Source organism: Leucoraja erinacea, chromosome 10 (genome assembly GCF_028641065.1).
Source record: "Leucoraja erinacea ecotype New England chromosome 10, Leri_hhj_1, whole genome shotgun sequence".
NCBI classification, from domain to species: Eukaryota; Metazoa; Chordata; class Chondrichthyes; order Rajiformes; family Rajidae; genus Leucoraja; species Leucoraja erinaceus.
Window position 1 is genome coordinate 24,217,301 of NC_073386.1, and position 12,386 is coordinate 24,229,686.

Genomic DNA, 12,386 nt, shown 5'->3' on the forward strand with positions numbered 1-12,386 from the left:
ATAATGTTTCCAGCAACTAATCTGTCTGTTGTTAATCATCCTGAGAGGCAGTGTTAATGAGATTGCTTCATGAGTTTCAAGTGACACTTGGCTGTTGTACTTTATGATGGAACAGAGGCCAAATTGTCGAGATTGAAGAGAACAGCATTGGCTTCAAATCAGCAATGCATCTGACTTGATCCACTGCCCACTCTGCATGCTACCAGCATCTATGAGGCACCCTTTGACACTCCAATGCCTTTTCACCTTCTACAAGTCCCAAGTCAAGAGCATGATGGAATATTCTCCATTTCCAAGGATGAGCAGCACCAACAATCCAGAAGGTATGCATCATCCAACACAAAGCATCCCACTTAGATAGCACCCAAATTAAATACCTTCAACAATTATTCCCTCGTCTAAATTGCATTGCAGTTTATTGTACAGACTACTCTGACAACATTTCCCAAGCCTGTGTTCCTTGGTGTAAGAAGTCACAAGGATAAGCAGTTGCATGAAGCACCAGCACTTGCAGGTTTCCCTACACGTTGCACACTTGGAAATCTCTCATCTTTGCTGGCTCTGAATCCTGGAATTCCCTAACCAACAACATCAAGAGAATACAAAGAAGATATGCTGTAATTCATTAAGGTGGCTCATCACTATCTTCCGCTTTAGAATTGAGCTATAATTGAATTTAATTGAATAGAATAAATTTTATTAGCCAAGTATGTATATATACAAGGAATTTCCCTTGGTGCTTTTCTCTTAAGTAACAACATGATATACAGTAAACAATTAAGAATAAACATTATAATTTAAACATGTGAAGAATAAAATAAAATACCAGAGCAAAAGGAGGCTACAAACTTTTGGTTGTTGAGTAGAGGCACAGCTCGCGGAAAAAAAGCTGTTTTTATGTTTGGCTGTGGCGGCTTTGACAGACCGGAGTCGCCTTCCAGATGGAAGTGCTTGAAAGAGTTTGTGGCAGTGTGAGAGGGGTCAGAGATGATCTTATCAGCTTGCTTCCTGGCCCATGCAGTGTGCAGTTCGTCAATGGGGAGTAGGTTGCAGCCAACAACCTTCTCGGCTGATCGAACGATGCACTGCAGCCTCCGGATGTTATGCTTGGTGGCTGAGCCAAACCAGACCATGATGGAGAAGGTGAGGACAGACTCTGTGATGGCAGTATAAAACTGGACCATCATTGTCTGTGGCAGATTGTGTTTTATCTGCTGCTGCACAAAGTACATCCTCTATTGGGCCTTTTTGACTGTGGAGCCGATGGTGGCCTCCCATTTAAGGTCCCTGGAGATGATGGTTCCAAGGAACGTAAGTGACTCCACAGATATGACTTGTGATGGTGAGTGGGGGGAGTGGAGGGGGAGCTCTCCTAAAGTCTACAATCAATTCCACTGTCTTAAAAGCATTGAGCTCCAGGTTATTGCGATGGCACCAGAATGCCAGCTGTATCACTTCCTGTATGTAGGCAGATTCCTCCCCATCCTGGATCAGTCCAATTAGGGTTGTGTCATCCGCAAACTTGTGAAGCTTGACAGAGGAGTCTGAGGAGGTGCAGTCGGTGGCATAGAGAATAAAAGAGAGGGGAGAGTATGCAGCCTTGCGGTGCTCCTATGCTGAGGGTTTGTGTGTCTGAGATGTGCTTTCCCAGCCTCACATTCTCCTTCCTGTCTATCAGGAAGTTGGTGATCTGCTCACAGAGGGGTTCAGGCACAGTCAACTGGGAGAGTTTGGAGTGTAGTAGCTCTGGCACAATGGTGTTGAACGCAGAGCTAAAATCCACAAAAAAAATCCTTACATATGTCCCCTGGTGGTCTAGGTACTGGAGGATGAAGTGTAGCCTAGGGTGACTGCGCCATCCAAAAATCTATTGGGAGATTTACCAGAATAAGTACATTAAAAAGTGTACATACCCTTGTACACATTATGCACTGGGATGGCATTGCCAACATCTGCCAGCAGAAGTGTACATGCACCATTTCAGATGCCATTTTCAAACAATGGAAAGCTTTGCGCCATCAATTTTTTTTAAATGCCTTCTTTAGATGGTTGCAAAGACCATATTCAGCATTATCCTTTGCTCGTAGTCATACTTCCTTCTCAGAGTTTAGAAATAAAATTTCAAATTCCAATCAAATAGGATATGAAGACAAAAATCTGGAAAAAACTTTCAAATACCATGCTGAAGCAGTCCTGCACCATCAACCTTCACTGAAGTGGCCATGACAGCAATCTGCCAATTGCAGCAACCACAACGGCAACCTCAAAGAAGGGTAGAAAGGATTCAATCACTGGATCTTAAAATTGTGAATTGTGACCCGTCTATTACACTACTTATGGAGCTTGGGTTTCTTCCTGCTGTCCTGATTAAAATACAGTCCTGCATATACAATACATCACAATACCATTAGTTTCAATATAATAGTGGAGAGGGTCAGAACTGGACCTAGGGTTGAGATTTTTGATTGGAGAAAGGCTAACTTTGAGGAGATGTGAAAGAATTTAAAAGGAGTAAATTGGGACAGTTTGTTTTATGGGAAAGATGTGGAGGAGAAATGGAGGACATTTAAAGGTGAAATTTTAAGAGTACAGAATCTTTATGTCCCTGTTCGGTTGAAAGGAAATAGTAAAAATTGGAAAAAGCCATGGTTTTCAAGGGAAATTGGACACTTGGTTCAGAAAAAGAGAGAGATCTACAATAATTATAGCATGGAGTAAATGAGGTGCTTGAGGAGTATAAAGAATGTAAAAATAATCTTAAGAAAGAAATTAGAAAAGCTAAAAGAAGATATGAGGTTGCTTTGGCAAGTAAGGTGAAAGTAAATCCAAAGGGTTTCTACAGCTATATTAATAGCAAAAGGATAACGAGGGATAAAATTGGAACCTTTAGAGAGTCAGAGTGGACAGCTATCTGCAGAGCCAAAAGAGAGAGATGGGGGAGATATTGAACAATTTATTTTCTTTGGTATTCACCAAGGAGAGGGATATTGAATTATGTGAGGTAAGGGAAACAAGTAGAGTAGCTATGGAAACTATGAGGATCAAAGAAGAGGAAGTACTGACACTTTTGAGAAATATAAAAGTGGATAAGTCTCCAGGTCCGGACAGGATATTCCCTAGGACATTGAGGGAAGTTAGTGTAGAAATAGCAGGGGCTATGGCAGAAATATTTCAAATGTCATTAGAAACGGGAATAGTGCCGGAGGATTGGCGTACTGCGCATGTTGTTCCATTGTTTAAAAAGGGGTCTAAGAGTAAACCTAGCAATTATAGACCTGTTAGTTTGACGTCAGTGGTGGGCAAATTAATGGAAAGAATACTTAGAGATAATATATATAAGCATCTGGATAAACAGGGTCTGATTAGGAACAGTCAACATGGATTTGTGCCTGGAAGGTCTTGTTTAACTAATCTTCTTGAATTTTTTGAAGATGTTACTCGGGAAATTGATGAGGGTAACGCAGTGGATGTTGTGTATATGGACTTCAGTAAGGCCTTTGACAAGGTTCCTCATGGAAGGATGGTTAAGAAGGTTCAATGGTTGGGTATTAATGGTGGAGTAGCAAGATGGATTCAACAGTGGCTGAATGGGAGATGCCAGAGAGTAATGGTGGATGGTTGTTTGTCAGGTTGGAGGCCAGTGACGAGTGGGGTGCCACAGGGATCTGTGTTGGGTCCACTGTTGTTTGTTATGTACATCAATGATCTGGATGATGGTGTGGTAAATTGGATTAGTAAGTATGCAGATGATACTAAGATAGGTGGGGTTGCGGGTAATGAAGTAGAGTTTCAAAGTCTACAGAGAGATTTATGCCAGTTGGAAGAGTGGGCTGAAAGATGGCAGATGGAGTTTAATGCTGATAAGTGTGAGGTGCTACATCTTGGCAGGACAAATCAAAATAGGACGTACATGGTAAATGGTAGGGAATTGAAGAATGTAGGTGAACAGAGGGATCTGGGAATAACTGTGCACAGTTCCCTGAAAGTGGAATCTCATGTAGATAGGGTGGTAAAGAAAGCTTTTGGTGTGCTGGCCTATTTAAATCAGAGCATTGAGTATTGATGTTGGGATGTAATGTTAAAATTATATAAGGCATTGGTGAGGCCAATTCTGGAGTATGAGGTACAATTTTGGTCGCCTAATTATAGGAAGGATGTCAACAAAATAGAGAGAGTACAGAGGAGATTTACTAGAATGTTGCCTGGGTTTCAGCAACTAAGTTACAGAGAAAGGTTGAACAAGTTAGGGCTTTATTCTTTGGAGCGCAGAAGGTTAAGGGGGGACTTGATAGATGGTTTTTAAAATGATGAGAGGGATAGACAGAGTTGACGTGGAAAAGCTTTTCCCACTGAGAGTAGGGAAGATTCAAACAAGGGGACATGACATGAGAATTAAGGGACTGAAGTTTAGGGGTAACATGAGGGGCAACTTCTTTACTCAGAGAGTGGTAGCTGTGTGGAATGAGCTTCCAGTGAAGGTGGTGGAGGCAGGTTCGTTTTTATCATTTAAAAATAAATTGGATAGTTATATGGATGGGAAGGGAATGGAGGGTTATGGTCTGAGTGCAGGTATATGGGACTAGGGGAGATTATGTGTTCGGCACGGACTAGAAGGGTCGAGATGGCCTGTTTCCGTGCTGTAATTGTTATATGGTTATATGGTTATATGGTTAGTAAACCTAGGAATTATAGACCTGTTAGTTTGACGTCCGTGGTGGGCAAATTAATGGAAAGGATACTTAGAGATGATATATATAAGCATCTGGATAAACAGGGTCTGATTGGGAAGAGTCAACGTGAATTTGTGCCTGGAACGTCATGTTTGACTAATCTTCTTGAATTTTTTGAAGAGGTTACTCGGGAAATTGATGAGGGTAAAACAGTGGATGTTGTATATATGGACTTCAGTAAGGCCTTTGACAAGGTTCCTCACGGAAGGTTGGTGAAGAAGGTTCAATTGTTGGGTATTAATGGTGGAGTAGCAAGATGGATTCAACAGTGGCTGAATGGGAGATGTCAGAGAGTAATGGTGGATGGTTGTTTGTCAGGTTGGAGGCCAGTGACTAGTGGGGTGCCACAGGGATCTGTGTTGGGTCCACTGTTGTTTGTCATGTACATCAATGATCTGGATGATGGTGTGGTAAATTGGATTAGTAAGTATGCAGATGATACTAAGATAGGTGGGGTTGTGGATAATGAAGTAGATTTTCAAAGTCTACAGAGAGATTTATGCCAGTTGGAAGAGTGGGCTGAAAGATGGCAGATGGAGCTTAATGCTGATAAGTGTGAGGTGCTACATCTTGGCAGGACAAATCAAAATAGGACGTACATGGTAAACGGTATGGAATTGAAGAATGCAGGTGAACAGAGGGATCTGGGAAAAACTGTGCACAGTTCCCTGAAAGTGGAATCTCATGTAGATAGGGTGGTAAAGAAAGCTTTTGGTTTGCTGGCCTTTATAAATCAGAGCATTGAGTATAGAAGTTGGGATGTAATGTTAAAATTGTACAAGGCATTGGTGAGGCCAATTCTGGAGTATGGTGTACAATTTTGGTCGCCTAATTGTAGGAAGGATGTCAACAAAAGAGAGAGAGTACAGAGGAGATTTACTAGAATGTTGCCTGGGTTTCAGCAACTAAGTTACAGATAAAGGTTGAACAAGTTAGGGCTTTATTCTTTGGAGCGCAGAAGGTTAAAGGGGGACTTGATAGATGTCTTTAAAATTATGAGAGGGATAGACAGAGTTGACATGGACGGGAAAGGAATGGAGGGTTATGGTCTGAGCGCAGGTATATGGGACTAGGAGAGAATACGTGTTCGGCACGGATTAGAAGGGTCGAGATGGCTTGTTTCCGTGCTGTCATTGTTATATGGTTTATATGGTTATATTGACACTCCTCTCATATCATAATTATATTGGATCTCTCTGTGCCAAGTAATAACTGTTTCCCTTTATAACACAAACTTATGGATGTCCTGAAAATTGGTTGGCAGAACAAACCTGCTCACATAAAAGATAACAGAAAGTGATTGTTGCCGAGGCTTTACCATATGATTTTCCCAAAACAAACTGAATCTTTTAGTTATTCAAAAACAATTAAAAAAATTTTTAAACATAAAAATAAAAAAAACACTTAAAATCCATCCAAAACATCTGACTTCCTACCTCATATTCCTAATTCCTACCTCATATTTTCTCAATGTGAATTGTACCCCTCTAGTGAATTGAACACAATTCAAGATCTTTCTGTGTGGATTCTCTGCGCACGAGGCGGAGAATCTCCACAAGTTCCACCCCAACACTGAATTCTGTATCACACAATCATTCGCTCGTGTGTCAGACGATGTAGCTCGCTGTTGGTTTCTGTCGTCGTCCATATGTTGACAGAATTGTCGCCCGACACGTCATAGAGTGCATTGCGTCGTCGCTTCCAGGGATCGCCATGAGAAGGCTTCTGTCATGATCCCCTATCACACTATGACCACGAACGTCTCACACAAACTTTACAACTACCACTTTTTGGCATTAATGCAAAATTCTTTATTGTAGCTGTATTGCATTTCCCTGCAAACCTGGGGCCGATGTATATTGATTGATTGATAGATACAAGCCTGCTGACGCATTCCGATCATGGATCACCTTTTCACACTAGTTCCTTGTTATCCCAGTTTTGCATCCACTTCCTATAGACCAGGGGCAATTTACAAAGGCCAATTGACTTACAAACCAGCACATGTTAGCAATGTGGGAGGGAATCCAGAGCACCCAGAAGAAACCCACAAGGTCACAGGGAGAACATGCAAACTCCACACAGACAGCTCCCCAGATCAGGATCAAACCTGGGTCTCTGGCACTATGTGGCAGCAGCTCTACCAGCTGTGCCACCGTGCTGCCTTACATAATTCAATAGGCTTAGTGGTAGTAGTGGATTGATCGTCCTTCATTTCAAGGATGTACTCTAATAAAGAATCAAGGTACAGGGAGGATCATTGTTCAACCAAGCACAGTTCTTTTGTTCAAAGACAAGAATGTTATCAACGGGTAAAGACCTGAAGTGCACATTACAATTGGTTTTTTCTACATTCACTTAGAAATGCAATTAGTTTCCAGGCAACCGTGCCACCAACGTTTTCTGAGAATGAATTAAAGCTTAGTTTAAAACATTGTACTCTTCCATCATCTAATACTTTTTTTTAATTTAAGATATATTTTCCACCATGAATGTGCCTCTTCTTCATAAGAGATTGTACAATGACACAGTCATTACTTTACAGACCTCAATCAGTTTATACATACCCAATGGAGCTAGCAGCTAATTTCCTTCAACGTGAAGTGTTTGCCAGCATTGTTTTAATCCTTCAGATGTACATTTGAGAAATATATTTAAAAGACCTGGCAAACCTCTAATGAGCAACCAGGAAAGTAACATTGAATAATATGAAATCTTAGCGTTTAGCAAAATGTACATTTATATATCTGTGTAGGACGAAACTGCAGATGCTGGTTTAACCCGAAGATAGACACAAAGAGCTGGAGTGACTCAACGAGTCAGACAGTATTGGGGGAGAAAAGGAATAGGTCAAGACCCTTCTTCAGTCTGAAGGAGAGTATCCACGTGAAACATTACCTAGTCCTTTTATATATCTGTGCTTGCACATGAATATGTGTTGTTCACATGTGCATGCATGAATGATGTAGAATAAAATGCTCTCTCAATAATATAAATGCTGCCTTGATTGGAATTATTAAGATTAGGAACATAGGAAGAAAGTATTTAATTTTGTATTTGCATTTTATAACCACAGAAAACCAGAATACAACCAGTGAAATAGTTTTTAACAATGAATCATTTTACATTTCCTTGATCAACGTCTGCTTTGATCTGTCGTTTTTACACCTTACACTTCCATATCTCTAGTTTCCCTCTCCCCTGACTAAGTCTGAAGAAGGGTCTTTACCCGAAATGTCACACATTCCTTCCCTCCAGAGATGCTGCTGAGTTACTCCAACTTTGTCTATTCTCTGTGTAAACCAGCATCTGCAGTTCCTTCCTGCACAAACAGTTTTTAAATGCAGGATTGCATGACAGCGAATTTTCAGTATGTAAGCTGCCACATTTGGTACAGTGGTTAACTGGATCCAAAACATTGCACACTCTGGTAATCTCCTTTTCTCCCACGTATAATCCACAGCACATTTTTGCAGGTGAAGTTGTCAGTCATTTCCACTCATAAACCAAGCAATTTTCACCCAGGGTTGTAAATGATGTGGATGCGAATTGATAATTAGGGAATTCACAGCAAATGAGAGAATCAGAGAATTTGGAATTAGGATCAAAGGTTCGGAAAATAACTACGGCAGTGAAGACAACACATTCAAACTGCAATCCCATGCTTTGAAAAGGTAGTTGCACTACTATTGTACCTAGTTCGAGGTACTAGGGCCCTTCCAAGGATATGTAGTGGGTGACAGACTCACAATGCAAATACTCCTGTCACAATTGCAACCATCTCAGTCGGATGTTCCCAATATATACATTAATGGAGTGGTGACAACCTTATTGTAGTTTACATCACCCATCCATAGAGACTGGCAGACCATAGCTCTAAGGCTTTGGCAGACTCTTTAAAATCCTGTCACTGGACTATAAGAGCAGCTAGTCCTTACCAGGATGATTGGCATTAGACTAAATCCCCAAAAGACTCTTGGACTATGATAGCAATCACTAACAACATTGGCTCCCGGGTTACATTTGGAAGCACTAAAATAAGACTTAGAAAAGCACTTCTTGGCACCCTGTGATTTACTTATACAGGACAAATCCTCTAGAACAATAATTAAACAGATGTTGCTGTTTGACTTGGCTCCATTTCTCATTGAGTTCATTAGTTTTCCTGGTATGGATTCAGAATCACAATGACTCGCAAGAACAAAAGGCAAATGTTTTCACACAAAAATATTAGGGCAGCCCTGAAACATAGGGAGCTGTGGTAATGTAGTTAGAAAAAGGATGTTGGTCAGAAGAATATTCTGACTATATTTTCCCTGGCAGGTATGGGTGTCTCCTCTTCCAAATCAAGATCCAAAAGATGTTGGCTTCATGGTTTCATTACCACCACACGTTTTCATCTCCAGGGCAAAGCAAGAGAGCAAGTGACCATAATAGATCACTAATCTGATGAACATTTCTCTGAATTCTTCTCTTTTCTACTCCAATGAGACTTCGCAGCACAAACTCCAACTAAAAATCATTTATGAAGATAGTTTATGGTTTCGCCAGAAAATAGTTATAATTAATATTTTTAACCATATGCCTGGGTGTCTTGTGGGTGTTAGAACATAGAACATAGAACATAGAACATGGAATGTTGACATAGAACAATGTCTGTGCTGAACATGATGCCAAGATAAATGTATCCCAATTGTCTGTACATAAGTCATTTCCCTCCTTTCCTTGCATATCCATATGACCCTTTAAAAGTCTCTTAAACACCACGATTGTATCTATCTCTACCACCATTCCTGGCAGTGCAATACAGGAACCCACTTCCCACTGTGTAAAAATCTTGCAAGGTACATCTTTTTTAAACTTTGCCCCTCGAACCTTAAACCTATGCCCTCTAGTATTTTACATTTCCACCCTGCGATAAAGGTTTGGACTGTCTATGCCTTTCAAAAAAATCATTTTCTAAAACTCATTGTCCTCTTCCTTTTGGGAAATGTGATTTTATACCTTACCCTCCAAAAGCATTAAAGGTACCAATAATAAACAAATCAACCTGCATGCACTTCCTTCCTCATTGAATGCAACAATGATAAATCAATGCTGGCAACAATCTGAATGAAACTTTGCTAATGCACACTGCACGACAATGGTGTGTAAGGTGGGCCTAAAATTGTAGCGCTATCTTGTACCATTTTGCCGGTGTTTCATGAACACACATACAAACAAACAAACAAACAAACAAACAAACAAGTCAAGTCAAGTCAAGTCAAGAGAGTTTATTGTTGTGTGTCCCAGATAGGATAATGAAACTCTTGCTTTGCTTCAACACAACAGAATATAGAAGGCATGAATACAGAACAGATCAGTGTGTCCATATACCATTGTATAAATATATACACACATGAATACATAAAACAGATAAAGTGCAAATAAACTGATAATGGGCTATTACTTTTCAGAGTTTTGTTAGAGTTGAGTTCAATAGCCTGAAGTCTGTGGGGAAGAAGCTGTTTCTGAACCTGGACATTGCAGTCTTCAGGCTCCAGTACCTTCTACCTGAAGGTAGCAGGGAGATGAATGTGTGGCCAGGATGATGTGAGTCCTTGATGATGCTGCCAGCCTTTTTGAGGCAGGGACTGCGATAGATCCCCTCGATGGTAGGGAGATTAGAGCTGATGATGGACTGGGCAGAACAAAAATAGATAGATAGATAGATAATAGATAGATAGATAGATAGATAGATAGATAGATAGATAGATAGATAGATAGATAGATAGATAGATAGATAGATAGATAGATAGATAGATGAAAAGCATCTTTGAACATACTAGAATGTGTAAAGATAAGGTGGGAAAATATATTTTTAAATTAAAGGTTTAGTTTAGAGATACAGCGTGGAAGCAGGCTCCACCTCTTATGAGGACTTCTATGTCTCAGTAAATTTGGAAGTGATTTCAATCTCCCCTGCAATTTCTTTCATCCTATGGTAGATGTTTGGATGTTTTGCTGCTCTCTGGCTGCAGGGCTGAGTGTACATTTAGCTTGTTCACCGCCAAGTTTTTTTTTACTATTGGCCAAGACCCGCGTGTACTCTGGGGTAGCACTGAACAGGTTAAATACTGATGTCCTGTGTTTGCTGAAACAATGAGGATGGTATATGGGATTTAAAAAAAAATGTAAACCTTAAGATTTCAAAATATTTATCCAAAAGTCAGTAGCCAAAAACAGAGCTAGCCTTTAATAGGTAGACAAAAATGCTGGAGAAAGTCGGCGGGTGAGGCAGCATCTATGGAGCGAAGGAATAGGTGACATTTCGGGTTGAGACACTTCTATAGACTGATGTAGGGGTGGGTGGGGCGGGAAGAAGAAAGGAAGAGGCGGAGACAGTGTGCTGTGGGAGAGCTGGGAAGTGGAGGGGAAGGAGGGAGAAAGCAAGGACTACCTGAAATTTGAGAAGTCAATGTTCATACCACTACCCAAGCAAAATATGAGGTGCTGCTGCTCCAACTTATGGTGGGACTCACTCTGGCCTTTAATAGAAGTAAACTTAAAGCCACATTTGAATGGAAGCAGCCCTGTCCCTCAGCCCCACACAGATGGTGGCCAGTCTATAAGTGCATACATGCATGTTCAAACCAACCAGAAGAATACAGTTAAATCTTGATACACGGTGCTGGAGTAACTCAGCAGGTTAGGCAGCATCGCTTGAGAACTTGAATAGGTAAGGTTTCGGTTCAGGACTCTTCTTCAGTCTGAAGAAGGATCCTGACCCAAAAACGCCCGAAGAAGAGCCGGGACCTGAAACGTTACCTATCCATGTTTTTTCAGTGATGCGTCTGGCCTGCTGAGTTACTCCAGCGCTTTGTAAACCAGCATCTTCAGTTCCTTGTTTCTTCAATTAAATCTTGTACATCTTCTTCCTCCAACAGTTTGACTGAAAAGAGAAAAAAAACTGCCCAGGTTTATAAGAAACTTGTTGAAGCCCTGTTTTCCTCAGTTGTTAGATATCCAATTTGGCTTGAGCTGAGCTTCAAGTCCAAGATCCTGTCAATCTCCACCCACCTAGCCACACACCCATCATCAGCATCAAGTTATTGGCTTTATCAATTTTATAATCATAGACCTATAATGGCACAAACATGGGTGAAACTAAACTAAAGATCTTAGTTTCAGAGTAAGAGGTTAGCCATTGTAATTGTAGAGTAAGAATAATTATTTTATTTCACAAGGATGTGTCCGTCTTTTATCTAAACCTTTTGAATTCTCCTCATCAGAAATTTGTGGAGATTGAATTAGAGGTAAGGTTTTTGTCATTTAAGGAGGTTTTGGTATTAGGCAAGAAAGTAGACCTGAACCCAAGCTTTGATTAGCCATGAACCTACTGAATGGTGGAGCAGGCTCCTATTGCTGCTTTTATTTCTTCCGGTCTCTGTGTATAGAAGAGAGACTGCATCATATATATATATGTATATATGGAACATATTTAGGCAATTACTTGTCAAATACACAAGGAAGCAGTGGAATAAAAATCAGTGAATTGTAGATGGCAAAGCTTTCATATGAAAGCAAACAAAAAAAATGTGACTGCGTTTCAATTGATGTAGAAGTGCAAGAGCATTCATCCATTACCATGAGATCATTGTCACTTTGGCTTTATTT